The 5,373-nt window shown below is 46.2% G+C and overlaps 1 pseudogene; it reads left to right on the top strand.

Moving 5' to 3' along the window:
• The first annotated feature begins 1,036 nt into the window (after positions 1-1,036).
• On the top strand, positions 1,037-2,360 carry LOC109384707 (elongation factor 1-alpha 1 pseudogene; annotated as a pseudogene).
• Positions 2,361-5,373: the final 3,013 nt, after the last annotated feature.

Genomic DNA, 5,373 nt, shown 5'->3' with positions numbered 1-5,373 from the left:
TAAACAAAGTTGGAGCCTAAAGAGACTTGAACTAGCACTGCGTTCATAAACCAATGACAGAAATGTACTTGGGAAAGCATTCTCTCCCATTCCTAGACTCACAGGGTATTAGGGAGGGAGGGGTGCGTCATCCAGGGGCTGGCAGGGCGGGCGGGAAAACCCACTTCCTCTGCCTGCCTCAGGCTCACTTGGGGGTCTGGTAAAAATGATATCTGGCTGAGATCCACCTCCTGTGGGTTTGACTCAGCAAAGGCCTGACTGGGGCCCCAGGAATCTGAGTTTTTACAAGTATGCCGGGNCATTTAGTCCAGAAGACGCCGATTTGCTAGAGCACACTCTCTCCTCCAAGACATCCTCCCCACTCAGTGACAGCTAGTCAGTGATTGGGTCCAAAATCAGTGTGCAGGCCAAGTGACTCATGTCTGCAATATTCATGACAATAAGGATTGATGTGTCCAAGGCAAGAAGAAGATTTATGGATCTCCTTACTGATATGATTTATTGAAAGCCAGCTGTTATTACCTAAAAGCCATGAACATGTGCTGGGTGTACTCCGGATAAGTGACTGGGGTGCAGCTTTGTGGGCGGCTGCCAGTAACAAGGGAAAGGAAAGGGGGAAAAACAGAGAAAGGATTTTACAGACGAGACACTTGTCAAAAATGCAGGGGCTGCAGTGCTCCAGGAACAGCTGGCAATGATGAGGTAAAAAAGAAAAAAAAAGGAAAAAAAAAAAAACCCCACCATTTGCAGACAATGGACATTTGGAGGCCTTGTCACACTAACTACTGAGTGGGCAAGGCTGATTAATGGGTAGGTAGATAATGGTAAGGAAATAAAGATTGATTTGCTCCAGAGCACGTTTAGAGAGGAGTGAAGGCAATAAGAAAATAAGGGAAGAAAGATCATGGATTCTGCGAAAATCCTCCTCAGAAGGTACATGCACAGGCCTGGTTGGAAAATAAGGACACGATGGGAAGATTCACTATTGTGCAAATCACCATCATGTGGATATGGACAGATCGCCAGGGCCACCGTGATGCCTGCCATCCAAGCCACGTATGGATGTGTTAATCCGAGGTTAATCTCTGCCCAGTGCACTACAAGAGACCACAATGGGAGAGAGAAACTTAAGACTCAGGCCACTTTCTTGGAAGACAGGGAAGATGATAGTGTATCTGGAGAAATAAGACATGCAAAGCTAAAAAGCAGTAAACCAGCCTTANCCAGCAAGTATTATGTGACCATCATTGACGCCCCAGGACACAGAGACTTTATCAAAAACATGATTACAGGCACATCTCAGGCTGATTGTGCTGTCCTGATTGTGGCTGCTGGTGTTGGTGAATTTGAAGCAGGTATCTCCAAGAACGGGCAGACCCGTGAGCATGCCCTTGTGGCTCACACACTGGGTGTGAAACAACTGCTTGCTAGTGTTAACAAAATGGGTTCCACTGAGCGCCTTACAGCCAGAAGAGATAGGAGGAAATCGTTAAGGAAGTCAGCAGCTACATTAAGAAAATTGGCTACAACCCAGACCCAGTAGCATTTGTGCCAGTTTCTGGTTAGAATGGTGACAACATGCTGTGGCCAAGGGCTAACATGCCTGGGTTCAAGGGTTGGAAAGTCACCCATATAGATGGCAGTGCCAGTGGAACCACGCTGCTTAAAGCTCTGAATTGCATCTGCCACCAACACATCCAACTGACAAACCTTTGCATCTGCCCCTCCAGGATGTCTACAAAATTGGTGGTTTTGGTACCGTCCCTGTGGGCTGAGTAGAGACTGGTGTCCTCACACCTGGCATGGTGGTCATCTTTGCTCCAGTCAACGTAAAAACTGAAGTCAAGTCTGTTGAAATGCACCATGGAGCTTTGAGTGAAGCTCTTCCTGGGGACAACGTGGGCTTCAATGTCAAGAATGTGTCTGTCAAAGATGTTCAACATAGCAAACACCTGGTGACAGCAAAAATGACCCACCAATGGAAGCAGCTGGCTTCACACCTCAGGTGATTATCCTGAACCATCCAGGCCACATCAGTGCCAGGTATTGTCATACCAATTGTCACACAGCTCACATTGCTTGCAAACTTGCCAAGCTGAAGGAGAAGACTGATCATTGTTCAGGGGCAAAGCTGGAAGATGGCCCGAAGTTTGTGAAATCTGGTGATGCTGCCATCACTGACATGGTTCCTGGCAAGCCCATGTGTGTTGAGAGCTTCTCTGACTATCCTCCTCTGGGCCTTTTTGCTGTTTGTGACATGAGACACACAGTTGCTGTGGATGTCATCAAAGTAGTGGACAAGAAGATAAGGAGGTGGTAAGGTCACCAAGTTTGCCCAGAAAGCTCAGGAGGCTAAATGAGTATTATCCCCGACACCTGCCACCCCAGTCTGAATCAGCGGTGGAAGAACAGGCTCAGAACTGTTGGTCTCAGTTGGCCATTTAAGTTTAATAGTAAAAGATGGTGAATGATTACAATGCATCGAAAAACCTTCAGCAGGAAAGGAGAATGTTTTGTGGACCGTTTATTTTTGTGTGTCTGGCAGTTTTTAAGTTATTAGTTTTTTAAATCAGTACTTTTTAATGGGAACAACTTGACCAAAAATCTGTCACAGAATTTTGAGACCCATTAAAACAAAGTTTAATGAGAAACCTGTGTTCTTTTGGTCAACACTGTAACTTCCCATGATACTATGATACTACTTAGGTAAGAGACCATAACCTATTTCTGGTGTTACATCTGCTAAAAGTTTAGAATTTCATATTATGGGGTTAACAGTATTTTCTGGGTGGGAACTTCGGGTTTTTTCACCTTGTTTACAGGTGAGGAATCATCTGCTCACATAGTAAAAAGCTAGAGTACGGGGTCTGTTGGTGCAACACTTCACAGATTAGGACAGAAAAGAGTAGCTTTGTTTATGTGTAAGCTGTTTACAAAGGCCAAATTCTGTAATCTTAGTCCACATGTTGCATATAATACTTTGTATTGTTACATCAATATTGAGTACATTTGCTGGTATGTCAGATTTTAGTTTTCCAGTCACTGGAAAGTGAATTCTCACATTTACAAAGACTGAGGTAGTTCAAAGGACCTAAAATGAGCCTTAAGGAATACTGAGCACTGTCTTGCTACAGTTAATTGTATCCAGATTCTAGGAAACATAAATGGTACTGGGGAGAACAAAGTACACCTTGAGCTTATACAATGTTTGATGTGAATTACTTCTCAATAAAGCTGGGGGGGGAAAATAGATAAAAAATGGTGATAGAAGCAGTAGCATCTATGTTTTTTATCATAAGTGGAAATACGTTGGATGAATTGTTGTTGTTGTTTTTTTAAATCAGCACCACTGTGTTTATAAAGATGTCACAGAAAATGAATTCTGCTCCCACGAGAATGGGCTCCCTCATTATCCTTAACCTTCCTCCCTCCGGAGATCACAGCACCTCCAGCTCTGCGAGGCTGAATGAAGCCAGACAAGGAAAACGGACACCTGATGAAAGGGAAGTGGTGCCTTTTCAGGTCTGCTCCTTGCAACCGGGTCCCCTCTGCCGCAACTGAAAGTATACGCCATGAGCCTTTGTCCTCTAGGAAAGTTTCAAGCACTTCCTGCTCCATACTGGGGAAAAATGTGGCCCCCTCCAATAACATTTAGCAGACTCTTTCTGACTCAGTTTCCTAAGACGGAAGGCGTTGTGGACAAGCCCGACTCCCTTGTTTTGAGATCGTTATCCAGGTCTTCTCTATCAAGTGCAAACAAAACAAAAGACACATCCTGAAAGTGAAGGCTTGCTCTTGTTAATCATTCAGGGGAGGTTTCTGAGTAATTCTCCGCAGAGGGACTAGCTGGTTTGTCTGCGTGGGACGCTGCAGGGCCAGCCACGCTGTGGTGGGAGACCGAGGCACAGGACAGCCGCCAAGGACCTCGCGCTCCTCTCCTCAAGGCAGCACTGGACATAAGGCATCCACCCACCTGGCTCAGAGCGCAGAGCCTGGAGAGCAGGCTCCCTCACTTACTAACGTGTGACCTCTCTGAAGGACCTTAAGCTGTCCCAACTCAGATACTCTTTTTAGGCACTGTGGTTGCATGAATGAAACCTATTTGATGGAAATTTTGTGAAAATCAAATCACAGAGGTAAAGATAGTCCAAATGGAAAATCCCTTTGCGTAATACAGCTTTATACTTATGATCATTGTATTGGTTATCCATGGCTACAGTAACCTGAGGTAAAACATCACCACAACCCCCAGGGACTGACGGCAACGAACACCGACTCAGCTCCCAGGTCTGAGGCAGGCGGGGCCATTCTGCTCTCGGCTGGGTTCCCACACGAATGTGCAATCAGTCATGTTACCAGGCAGCTCCACCGTGGCGGGAGGTAGCTCCACCGTGGCGCGGGCCTGGCCGGCCAGTATTCCCTGGTTTTCAGACAGCAATCACCTCCTCTCCATGTCACCTTCCATCCACCGGCAGCAAGCCCAGCTCGGTTCCATGCCCCTGGTGGCTTTTCAAGACAGTGGACAGAAGCAGGCAAGGCCTCCTGAAGTCAGGCTCAGAGCCAGCACCCTGTAACCTCTGCTGTGTCCTCTTGACCAAAGCAAGTCACAAGGGCAGCCCAGATTCAAGAAGTGAGAGAGAGAAGCCATCTTTTGATGGCATGAGAAAGGCTGTGGGTGCAGGCATGGGTTTGTAAACTTATGGCTAAGTTTGCAGCCAATCTACCACGCTGTTATGTCTCCCCAAATTCTTATGTTGAATAGCTAACCTCCAGGACCTCAGAATGTGACTGTATTTGAAAATATGGCCTTTAATGAGGTGGTTAAGTTACATGAGGCTTTTATGGTGGCCCCTAATCCAGTCTGACTGGTGTCCTTATAAGATGAGACAAGGACACACAGAGAGACACCAGGGGCTGTGTGCACAGACGAAAGACCAGCTGAGGACACAGTGAGAAGGCGGCCATCAGCACGCCAAGGAGAGAGGCCTCGGAGGAACCAAACCTGCCGACACCTTGATCTTGGACTTCCAGCCTCCAGGACTGTGAGGAAATAAACTTGCATTGTTTAAGCCGCCCATCCTGTGGTAGTTTGTTATGGCAAATGAAGACGCACACTCATAACTATAACATGTACATGAAGCAAGAATAGAATAATATGAATTCAAATTGTGTAGTAAATCTAGAGTTTTATTTTTTGGCTTAGAAATAAGAAGTTGAGAGTGACCATGTAGCAACAAAAAAAAAATAACATTTGGAGGAGCCGGATAATCTTGTATCTGACAGGCGCCCTCAGAGAACCTGGGGACGTTTAAGGACGCAACACAGAGGGGACTCGTGAAGGGGCCAGAGCACCTCGTGGTTTTACTGCTTTTT

This window comes from Hipposideros armiger, unplaced genomic scaffold, assembly GCF_001890085.2.
Source record: "Hipposideros armiger isolate ML-2016 unplaced genomic scaffold, ASM189008v1 scaffold_100, whole genome shotgun sequence".
Taxonomy (NCBI): Eukaryota; Metazoa; Chordata; class Mammalia; order Chiroptera; family Hipposideridae; genus Hipposideros; species Hipposideros armiger.
This window is presented reverse-complemented; position numbering and strand designations above follow the sequence as displayed.